Source organism: Microcaecilia unicolor, chromosome 1 (assembly GCF_901765095.1).
Source record: "Microcaecilia unicolor chromosome 1, aMicUni1.1, whole genome shotgun sequence".
Taxonomy (NCBI): Eukaryota; Metazoa; Chordata; class Amphibia; order Gymnophiona; family Siphonopidae; genus Microcaecilia; species Microcaecilia unicolor.
The window spans coordinates 219,510,175-219,522,640 of record NC_044031.1 but is presented as its reverse complement, the minus strand read 5'-3'; the positions used below and the strand labels follow the sequence as shown (position 1 = coordinate 219,522,640).

At 45.2% G+C, this 12,466-nt stretch overlaps 1 protein-coding gene across 1 annotated transcript in view; it reads left to right on the top strand.

Annotated features, from left to right (window-relative positions):
* The window catches only part of LOC115470876 (cytosolic 5'-nucleotidase 3-like), a 159,321-nt gene that overhangs the window by 51,319 nt on the left and 95,536 nt on the right, over window positions 1–12,466 (top strand).

Below are 12,466 nucleotides of genomic sequence, written 5' to 3'. Positions count from 1 at the left end.
CTGGTCCTGGAGTACCCCTTGCCAGTCAGGTTTTCAGGATATCCACAATGAATGTGTATGCAAATCAAGTTTATGCATATTCGTGAATATCCTGAAAACCTGACTGGCAAGGGATATTCTAGGACTGGACGTGGGAAACACTGTACTAGTTCACACTGAAAATTATACATCAACATGATCAGTCAAAATATCAGACATTACGTGGGACCCAATCATATGGTCAGAGCACCACATGCTAAGCTTTATATTAAGATGGGACAAAAAAAAAAAAGAAATAATATCCCTAATCCAAAAGTGAAAATAGAACCTGACCAATTCTGGGAGCAATTCGGTTACTCTCAGCTGAACACAGGGAGAATTTCAGAACTGAATGACCTAGTTTCAGTGAGCAAACTCTGAATGAAATAGCCCCTAAAAACTGGAAAATGAAGACCATCCACAAAAACAATGAATGGTTTGACTCGGAGCTACTGTCACTGAAACACAAATACAGAAAATTGGAGCAGAAATGGACAAAATCAGTTAAAGCCGAGTTGAGACTAGAATGGAGGCAAGCTATAAACGACTACAAGTCTCTAATAAGCAAGAAGAGAAAATTATGGTACGCACAGCAAATCAGAATGGATATCTCCAACACCAAAATACTCTTTCACCTTGTCTCTCAATTGACTGACACATCTCACACTCAACAAAATAAGGATGAAACACCTTCAGCAAATGATCTTGTAAAATACTTCCAAAACAAGATCGCCAACACTAGATCAAAATTTACAGATGCAAAGAAGAAACACACAGACACAGCAACAATCACCCCACAGACAAAGCAGGAGATATGTCTTGGTCCAATTTTCACCCAGTGAAATAGGCTGATTTCATAGGTACTCTAAAGTGCACTGCATGCTAGATAACTGTCCATCCTATCTGCTAAGATCCACTCCAGTCGCATTCATGCAAAACCTATTTCTATGGATTCAAGACCAACTGTCTCTCGGTAAATTGTTACCCACCATGGGGGAGATCATTATCACCCCACTCATCAAAGATATTAAAATGTCCTGCAAACTAGCTTCTAACTAGACCAGTAGTCTTGATCCAACTACTCACAAAGCTAATGGAGGGCTTAATTTGTCTTCAGCTTAATGAATACTTAACCCAACCTAATTCTCTGCACGCTTCCCAATCAGGATTCAGATCAAATCACAGCACAGAAACAGTACTAGTATCCATACTAGACAGTCAGATCTATCCTAAGAAACAGTAAGGCACTACTACTACAATTCGACTTATCCTCCTCCTTCGATCTAGTTGATCATGATATATTACTCCGAGCTCAACAGCATAGGAATCAAAGACAAGGTCACCTAGATAGGATTTTAGATAGTGCTGGGGAGGAGCCGACTGTCTTGGTACATGTGGGTACCAATAGCACAGGAAAATATGGGAGAGAGGTTCTGCTAGCCAAATTTAGGCTCTTAGGAAGAAAGCTCAAATCCAGAACCTCTAGGGTAGCATTTTCTGAAGTGCTACCCAGTCCACGTGCAGGGCCCAAGAGACAGGCAGAGCTCCGGAGTCTCAATGTGTGGATGAGACAGTGGTGCAGGGAGGAGGGTTTTAGGGACTGGGCAACATTCTGTGGAAGGGGGAGCCTATTCCTAAAGGATGGGCTCAACCTTAACCAGGGTGGGACCAGGCTGCTGGCGTCGGCATTTAAAAAGGAGACAGCAGCTTTTAAACTAGAGACTGGGGGAAGGCCGACAGTTGCTCAAAAGTGCATGGTTCGGAATAAGGTATCTTTCAAAGATATCACCAAAACAGGGAAGATAGGTTATCCCAGTAGTGAGGTTGCAAAAAAGACCGTAGTAGATCAGGTGTCCTTAAGTAAAAATAAAAATCAGACAAATGATTGCAAATTAATACTGTCAAGTACTGAGCATGATGTAATTAAGAACAACAAACATAGTTTGAAATGTCTATATGTGAATGTCAGAAGCCTAAGAAATAAGATAGGAGAGTTAGAATATATTGCACTAAATGAAAAATTAGATATAATAGGCATCTCTGAGACCTGGTGGAAGGAAGTTAACCAGTGGGACACTGTCATACCAGGGTACAAATTATATCGTAATAGGGTGGATCGAATTGGTGGAGAGGTAACATTGTATGTTAAGGAGAACCTTGAATCAGATTGAAAATTCTGCAGGAAACAAAACACATCTTGAATCCCTATGGATTGAAATTCCATGTGTAAAGGGGAAAAGGATAGTGATAGAGGTGTTACCGTCCACTTGGCCAGGATGAACAGACGGATGTAGCAAGGTTAAAGGAAATTAGGGAGGCTAACAAACTGGGCAACACAATAACAGGTGATTTCAATTACCACGATATTGACTGGGTAAATGTAACATCGGGGCATGCTAGGGAGGCATTAAACCTAGACTACCTCAAAAACTATACACTAAAAACAACTTTATTCAAAAAATACTTATGCTCATAATACTCATATTCAAAACTGTACTATGCAATCATGAATCTTCTCAAATCTGTCTGATGTTATCTGTCTTTCAACTGCTTTGTAATTCTCAAGGGTCTGTCTTGGCTGCCCCTTCTTGCAACCCTGTAAACCACTTTGAACTTCTTGGTATAAGCAGTCTAGAAATCCAAATAAAGTAAAGAATAATCTAAATTACAGCCACTTTGTCAGGTGCTACATTAGAAGTCATCACCAGAAAATAGATTTACTGTAGGTGTTATTGTGGACAATAGATTCAAATCCTCTGCTCAGTGTGCATTGGAGATGATGTTTTTTTCTACATTCCCTTCCTATCATAATGTCTCTGTCGATCTATGGTGCTATTATACCCTCCATTGTCTTTGCAGTTCTGGTTGCCAAATCTCAGATATAGTGAGATTAGGAAAGGTAGAGAGAAGAGCAACCAAAATGGTAAAGGGGATGGGATGACTCCCCAGAGAGAAAAAGCTAAAGAGAGTAGGGCTGTTCGGCTTGGAGAAGAGAAAAATGAGGGAGAGGTATAATAGAACAGGTCTATAAAATCCTGAGTGGAGTGGAACAAATTGGTTGTTTTCTACATAGAAACAAATTGGAAGAGATATTTATCACTCAGTGCATAATTAATCCTAAAATTTGTTGACAGAGGATGTGATAAAAGCAGTTAGTGTAATTAACCTTTAAAAACGTTTTGACAAGTTCCTAGAAGAAAATTTCATAAATAGTGTGGCCACTGCTTGTCCCTGGGGGTAAGCAGAATAAAATCCTAACTACTTTTTTGGATCTTGCCAGGTACTTGTGACCTGAATTGGCCACTGTTGGAGACAGGATAGTGGGCTTGATGTACCTTTGGTATGGCCCATTCTCTGAGGACTAGCAGGCCAATATTCTCACACGTAAGTAATGTGGTCCTGCATTGCTGGTCCAGAGCTTGTAACAAACTTTTAAATACAGTCTCTTCTGGAGTTTGAGTGATGCTGCACTGCGCATGCGTGAATTCCTTCCCACCCGCCACATGAACACTGGAGCATCAATTACTTTTTTTCCACAGTGAGGAGAAGAGGAAGCGTTTTTTTCCACTCTCCTCACAGCTACAGGTCCGGTTCTCTACAAAGTTTCTGTTGTGTATTTTTTTTTGTTGTTTCTTCTTTGTTCAGGTTGTTTTCTTCCCGTTTTCACTTTTTGGCTTCCTTCTTATTTTTTCTGCCTTTTCCGTTGCTCTGTGAGCTGAGGTGGCACATTCCTTCTCTTGTTTCTTTGGTGTGTTGTTTTATGGGGCACACTGGAAACAACGAAGATGACTCAAAAATAAGTCTCTTGACAATGCTTATTATGTCCAAGATTTAATGTATAGCTATATAGACTCGAAATGAGTCTGTACAATCTCTCAAAGATGTCTTAATGAAAAGAACAATGTTCCTTGCACGAAATGAAAACCAGTATTAAAACGGTATGCTAAAAGGAGGCGATTGTTCGTCAATCCAGAGCAGTGCTTCTGATTGATCATACTGTTTTAATACTAGCTTTCATCTCGTGCAAGGAGCATTGTTCTTTTCTTTAAGACGTCTTCGAGAGATTGTACAGACTCCTGAGGCAGGCTAGTCGGCCAAAACACAGCTGTGTCAAGTCTGTACAATTATACAATAAATCTTGAGCATACCATGCATAGTCAAGAGATTTATTTTTGAGTCATCTTCGCTGTTTCCAGTGTGCTAAGATTAGTGTTCTTCTGTGTCTACATTGTTTTACGGGGAACCATTGAACTTTTCTTCCCTTCTTCTAGCTGCTTTGAGCATGGCTTGGTGCTTTCTAGCTGGGTTCTGAGTCTTTGATATTTATCAGACCCCAGTTAGTCAAAGTGGCTCACGGGGACCTCTTTTTGGTGCTGTTTGAGACCTTGACGTCTGTCGGCATTGTTGTTTGTGGTGTCAGCATCACCGGTGGTATCCACACCTACTTCTTTTTCGGTCGCTGGCGCCAACCTCTTGTTTCATTTGTTGGTGCCAACTCTTCATGTCTGCATCGAACATTTGATGTCGTTTCTCATGAGTTGGCGATTTTCAGATCGGCATTGGTGTCTCTCTGGCATTGTACTGTCGGTTCACAATGCCATGTCAATGAAGCAACATCTGCAGAAGAAGCTGAGGGTCCAAAGTCCTTTGGAGTGCATTGGCATCGAGGGTGCTTGCGCCTGCCATGCTTCTCCACCTAGCCCCATCTGGGCTTTACCTATGGGGCACATCTGAGCAGAGTGAATGGCTATTCAGGGTGCTTGCATCTGCCATGCTCTTTCTTTCATTGGGTTTGCCCGCAGCCTGTAGCCCTACTGCTGTTGCACTTTGTCTTGGCATCTGTGTCAACACTCTGGGACTTGTCGTTTGTTCCTGTCAAAGGCTTCAACATTACGGGTGCTTGCACCCACCATGCCTCTTCTGTCAGTCCACATGCCTCGGATGACACCTGTGGTGCCACTGTTGCATGCAGCACCGGCAAATCCGCATCAGTCGACAGTCTCGGAGTCTGCGTCAACACTCTGACCTGTCAACAGCATCGATGTCACAGGTGCTTGTGCCCACCATGCCTCTTGAGTCTCATTGGGTGCAACCTGCAGTGTCGGTGTTGCATGCAGCACTGGCACCAACTGTGAACTTTGAGACTAAAATACTACCTCAGCATCTCTATTGGAACTCTTGTCTCAGTTGACACATCTTTGGTCTCAGTCCCCTTAAAGGTATTCCTGACTGACACCAATGACAGGCACATGTACATCTATACAAGATCCATGCCATCTGCCCTTCTCACTCACCTCCACGGGAGTGAAAGCTTTCTCCATCTCTGGGACCTGCCATCCTACTCCCTTGTCCGTGTGGAGATTTGACCCAGAGCTCTCTTTGACCTCCTGGGAAACTGGGATCTATCTCCTCCACCTCTCCCTGATGTTTCTGAGAGATTTGGAGGTCCATTCTGTCACTGCTCCTCCCTGAGAGCATCCTTGTACCTCTTCGTGGCTTTCCTGGATTTGTCAGCCACTAGCCTTCTCACTCCATGATGATTGGATATGAGAGGTAGAGGTTATAGTGACTTGGCTGTGTACCCCCCCCCCCCCCCCCACCACCACCACCAAGTTGGCTGTGCTACCACCCTAGCTCTGGCTGCTCTTCAGTCTTCAGCCTTGCCAGTTCTCCATGAGCATATTCTTTAATGTCCTGGTATGTGTGACCATACGTTACCAACCTCTCCTTCTGAAATCGGTTCAGTTGGCTGGACACTACCAGGCGTATTTTTATTTGGATCAAGTGACACTTGTCCTGTGCCTTCCGGAGCAGCTACCAGTGAGAGGCTTCACTCACCCTTATGGCTGCCCGTCTTTATTTTCCCTTGTTGGTCCTACAACGGGCAGATAGATAACCATTCTAGGGGGTTCACCCTCTTCTGGGACACGACAGCGGTGGCTGATATTTTCAAGGACACGCTTCCCTCTTTATCTCAGAAGGTTTTGTCGGCAGCTTGGGCAGCTCTCCCTCTAGTTGCAGTGGAGTGGGTACACTATTTCTTCTGCTTCTCACTGGGCTCCAGAACTTTTGTTCTCGTCCTTGGCCTGTACCTTAATCTGGATATCTCTCCAGCCATGGTGAGGGACGAGCTTGTCACTATCTCTGGAGATCTGGACTGCTGAACAGTGCCATCACAGTTGCCAATCGGTTGAAGGAAAACTTCTCTTTTCTGGGGCACAGACCCAGCTGCTAAATTACCATTGAGAATATCTTTCTTCGGATCTCAGTGTGGCAAGCTACTTGCAGACCTGTGGTTCCAGGCTCTTACCTTTCCACCATGTGTCAACCTGTCCACGCAGCGTTCCTGTGCTGTCTGTGAGGCAACTTTCTGGCCGGTTGGCTAGTGGAAAGCTTGCTCATATACAACACTCAGAGGTCCATTTGATTGTATTTCTATGGCTTGCACTTTCTGGGAGGTGTTATCAAACCCCGGGTTGTTTCTGTGCTGTCCCCCTTTTTGTTTTCTAATCCTCAGGGACACCCCCCCCCCCCCCCCCCCCCCCCGTCCTGGCGTTGGCATGTCTCTCAGTGCCAGGAGAGTGACTACTCTGGTTGCACTTGCCGCCTGGGTTCCAGCAAGTCTGCTAGCCACTCCACAATAGTTGCAGGCGAGTTTTTCTTTGCATGACTGACACACTCATGCCTCCATTTATATCCAAGTCACCTATTGGACTTTGCTATCCTGAGTGTTATTGGGCCTTATACCACTCTACAATATAAGCCATATCACCAGGCCTTCTTGCTTTCTATTTTGACCAATGTAATAGTCGGTTTGCATCCATAGGAATAACTACTTCATTTTGGTTTTGAGGGGTTCTGGTATCCAACTCCACCCTCGACCCAATTTTAATTCTGTCCCAGGCTGCATTTCTGACGACTTGCATATGTTTCCGATTCCTATGTTCAGACCTCGCCGTTGCGAGGCGCAATTCATCTTTGATTGTTGGTTCCAGTGAACCTGATAGCTAAGGATTCCTCATATGTGAGAATATTGGCCTGCTTGTCCTCAGAAAAAGCAAAGATACATACCTGTAGCAGGTATTGTCCTATTGTCCGAAGAAAGCAGGCCATATGTTTTCACAAACCCTCCCATCTTCCCCTAGGAGTTGTCTCCTTTTCCTTTTTTGCTTAAGTATTATACTGATGCTCCTTCGTTCAGGTGGCGAGCGGGAAGGCACTCGTGCATGTGCAGAGGAGCATTACTAGCGCTCCAGAAGACTCTGTTTTTAAAAGCTTGTGTTATGCTCCAGACCGAGCAATGGGGGTCTTCATTACCCACGTGTGAGAATATATGGCCTGCTGTCCTCGGAGAATACCTAATACATGTAAGTATCATCACTTTTGTATTCCAGTTTGTATTTGGAGTGGAGGAAATGCTTAACAGTTTGAGCAGTGGGCTGAGAACCAAGAAAGCATGGTCCAAATCCCACTGTGCCTCCTTGTGATCTTGGACAGGTTGTCTTGGGTATAAACTTAGATTGCAAGCTCTCCAGGGAAAGGAAAATACCTACTGTACCTGAATGTAACTTGAGCCACAATTGGGAAAAAAAGGCATGAGCTAAATCCAAATGTTAAACTTTGAGCTGATTAGTTGGCATTGAGTACAGGCACTGTGTAGATTACAATAGCCTGATGTGAAATAATGTAAGATCTGTATGTGGTGTATTGGTGTGCGCTCTGAGGATAAGCAGGCCATTAGTATTCTCACAACTGGGTGATGTCATCTTACAGAGCCCGGTGTGAACGCTGCCTAGCGTATAGAGACAGAGAAAATTCTACCAGCATCCCACTGTGCATGTGCGGGTGCCTTTCTGCCCAACACGTGAGTGCAGGTTCTTCAGTCTGTTTTATCCACAGAGCTCAGAGGTCATGTCTTTGTGGCCTGTCTTCAACCTGTATTAACACTTGCTTTTTCAGTGCCTTCCCATGAGTTTTTTTTTCCCCCTTAATTTGTCTCATTTTCTTCATAGTTTGTGTTTTCAGTACCTTTCTCCTTTATTTTATTAGGTTTTTCGGCTTTTCTAGTTTTCTTTCTTTTTTGCATAGCTCTTTAGGCCTCACCGACCTTGATTTGAGCCTTGCTCCTTTTTTTCTTTCAAGATTGAGGAATTTAATTTGGCCGTGATTCTTTCCTCTGTTTCTAAGAAGACCCCTGGTGGCTTCAAAAGGTGCGCCCAATGTAATTGGGTGATTTCTGCCATGGGCCTGCACAGTTGGTGCATCTGGTGCCTTGGGCCTGACCACTAGCCTGATTCTTATTCTCGCTGTTTACAGATGCAGCTGAGGATGCAAAGGGTGCGTCAAATCCAGCAGGAGAAACCTTTTGGCTCCTCAAAGACCAGTCCATAGACATCAGCACTTGAAAGCATCTACCTAGATGGCTGCCCAGACTTCATCTACCACAGGGAGTACACCAGCGTCGAGAAGGTCTCCACCTCCCTCAACACCGCATTTTCCCCCTATATGATTTGTAAATCACCTTGACCTACCAGATAAGGCGGTATATCAAATCCTCATAATAATAAACATATATCCTTAAAGATGCATTGACGAAGAATTGGGAATCCTCCCCTCTCACTGCATGTTTTACCAAAGAAGGTGGATGTTCAGTATCATTTCCAGAAGGCTCCTGGATACGAGAGGGCGTAATTGCCTCACCACTGTCTGATGGTCAAATCTGCTTTCAAATGAGCCAGACGTTTCAGGACTCATGCTTCAGCTCCCCTAGGTAGAGAGGCTCGGACTCTGGATTTGTTTGGGAGAAAGGTTTATTGGGCCTTGATACTCATTAGCCACATCCAATCTACCTGTTCTACATGAGCAAATACTTGAAGTCTTTGGTGCACAGTACACTCAGTCTTGCTTTCATTCTCCCTCAGAAACAGGCTGCGGAGCTTCACCAGTTGGCCAGTAAGTAGCTGGAGTACAGGAAATATCTGTCCAGGGGCGCTTATGACACTTTTGATATTGCTTCCAGCTTCTCCGCTATGGGTACTGGGTGTATGGACTCTCACGGTTGAGTGTCTCTGACCTGGAGCCAGCGGTTCAGGAGAGGTTAGCGGACGTAGTATGCCAAGGAGATAATCTTTGTGGGGACAAGGTGAAGGAGGTCACAGACCGTATCAGGAAACATGCTGACACCATTCAATTCAGTCCCTCTCTCAGCAGCTTCCAGCTTTGTCGTCCTCTACTAGGAGGTTTTCGACTGGGCGTAGGTGGTGAACCTATTACTGTCAAAAGTGTAGGTTTCCACCGCCTTCCCAATCAACCCCAGAAGACCCAGCTGACTCTCCAGTCAAAGCAAGGGACAAGCTTTTCACTGGCTCCAGGAGAGCATAGCTGCTATCCAAGTAACCATCGTAGACAGCCTACCAGTGGGAGGGAGGCTGAATTTTTACCATCAAAGGTGAACCCTTATAACCACCAACTGGTGTTTTTTTTCCAAATAGTTCACCTCCGTTATGCACCTCATTGGCATCAGAAACCACCAAATTGCCCACCGAGAACATCTTGCATCAGCTCTCAGCCCAAGCAGGTACTTGTAGACTAAATCTTTGCCCTTCTACATGCCAATGTAGTTGAACCTGTGTCACCTGGGGAAGAAGGGAAGAAGTTCTATGCCAGGTACTTTGTCGTGCCTATAAAGATGGGGAGATTTTTTCCCATCTTAGACCTAAGGGCCCTGAACAAATTCCTAGTCAAAAATTTCAAGATTATTTCCCTGGACACCTGTTTTCCAATGATTTCAGGAACAAGATCAACTATGCTGTATGGATTTGAAGGCTGCCTATACCCACATTTTGATGCTTCCCAGTCTCAGGAAATATCTCAGATTTTGAGTAGGGGAACACCACTAGTATCGTGTTCTGCCTTTTGACCTTGCATCAGCTCCCAGGGTCTTCACCAAATGTCTAGCAGTTGTCGCAGCATTGTTACGCAGACTAGGAGTTTGTGTTTTCCCTACTTGGCAATTGGCTGGTCAAGAGTACATTGCAGGAAGGATCGCAAGAGTCAATGCGGAGAACTGTTCGGTTGTTAGAGTTCCTAGGGTTTGTCATAAACTACCCCAAGTCCCATCTTTTCCCAATTCAGCGATTGTAATATATAGGAGCCCTGCTAGATACGGTGCAAGCTTGGGTCTTTCTGCCCCAGGCGAGAGCATATACCTTGATAGAGCTCACCATGCATGTCCAGAGCAGCAGGCAAGTCATAGCACAACAGATGTTGATATTGTTATGCCACATGGCCTCCACTGTGCATGTCACTCCCATGGCTCACCTCCATTTGAGAGGTGCCCAATGGACTCTGGCTTCCCAGTGGTCTCAAGCTGCAGGGAACCTAGTGGATGTCATCCAAGTTCCTCCAGAGCTTGTTCAATCCCTCCTTTGGTGGACAATTCGGCCTAATTTGGCTGTGGGACTCCCATATCAAATTCCATCTCCTTAAAAGGGGTTGACAGCAGATGCATCCAACTTAGGATGGGGGGCTCGTGTGGATGGGCTTCATACCAAGGGAGTGTGGTCTGCTCAGAAGACAGATCTCCACATCAGCCTTCTGGAGCTAAGTTCTATTTGGATTGCTCTAAAGGCTTTCAGTGATCAGCTACAGAACCAAATTGTTCTCATCCAAACCGACAATCAGGTTGCAATGTATTATGTGAATAAGCCATCCTGGCTTAAGCGTACTGCATACCTTAGACTGCAAGTGAGCCTTAGCCTTCTATCTGGAGTGGACTAAAGCCCATAGACAGTCCACCCGGCTTTGTTTCTTTTGATCCCAACAGGTTGGGGTTGGCCGTTGGCAAATGTACTCTTTCCAGTTGGCCGTTGGCAAATGCACTCGTTCCAGTTGGCCGTTGGCAAATGCACTCTTTCCAGTTGGCCGTTGGCTAGCAGATTGCATCTCCTTCACTTGTGCCCAGGCTGTGTTGACTCTTGAGGGTCATATCAATTCTCATAATGTCAGCGCCATGGCTGTGTCAGTAGCCCACTTGAGGTCAACCTCTGTTGAGGATTGCAAGGCTAAGATGTAGTCTTCTGTCCACACATTCACATCTCACTACTGCCTTAAGCATGATACCCAACATGACTGCTGGTTTGGTCAGACAATACTGCAGAATTTATTTGGTGTCTAGAATCCAACTCCACCCTTCTAGGCCAAGTTTTGTTCCCTTCCAGGCTGTACCTCCACGACTAGATTGTATATAGTTTAAAGTTGATTGACTTCAAGCCCTTGAAGTTTTGAGTCCCCATTGTCCTAACATTGTTGTTTTCGGTGAGCCTGATATCTAGGGATTCCTAGATATGAGAATACTAATGGCCTGCTTGTCCTCAAAGAAAGGGAAGGTACCTGTAGCAGGTGTTCAAGGACAGCAGGCCGAGTATTCTCACATACCCTCCCACCTCTTACAGGAGTTGTATTCCTTCAGCTATATTATTCTGCTGAGGAACCTGCACTCACATGTTGGGCAGGAAGGCACCCTTGCATGCACTGTGGAACGCTGCTAGAATTTTCTACTGTGTGTATACTGTAACAAGGAAGAGGCTGTCCTACCCTGGTTAGGCCCCTAGAGGGCGCTGTTGCCCTAAAAATGTCCAGGGAGAAGGGCTGGGTGAGTTGCTGAAGGGAGCCTGTAAGGGCAGGTATAGCTGGAGATCGCTAGGACCGGGGAGAGTCCTGGAGGTGTGAACAGGTGTAGCCGGTTAGGGGCTGGGTCCTGTTTGGCCATTAACTACTTAACACCCCTCCTGAGTTAGGGAGGAGGAGAGAAAAGGAAAGCTAGGAGCTGTGGAAAGGGCTGGTAGCAAGAGAAGAGGGATCTCCCTGTGAAGTATGAGCTGAGCCCTATGACCTGGACCTGGTGGTGAAAAGACTGTGTGTCGGGAACAGCAAAGAGGTACTGTGTGTCCCCAGGGGATTGGACTGTGTTAGAAACAGCCTGGCTTTATTGAGCTGTGCGGAGAGAAGCCTGGCTGTAATTGGACTGTGTTAGAAAGAGCCTGAAAAATCTAAGGGTATTGAATGGGGCCAGAAGAAATGTTTAAAAGGGAGGATTACACTGTGGAAGAATTGTTTAAACTGGTGAAAGTGTTTGAAGCTAGAAGAAGTGTGCCCCAGAGGCTGAAATAAAGATTTTGTATGAAAGAAATCCTGTAGATGAGAACTGACTCTGTTTGCCTTGTTGAGAACCAGGTCACCCCCGAGTAGAAAGGGGCAGGATATTGATTTGCATAAAATCTACATACTGAAACCCAGCTCACCCTGAGTGAAAGAGGGACCTGGGATCCTGAGGTGGGAGCTTTCTCAGCACACAAGCCTCATCTTTTTCACAATACGCTAAGCATTGTCCACACTGGGTTCCATTGGGTGACATCACCCAAATGTTAGAATACTTGGCCTGCTGTCC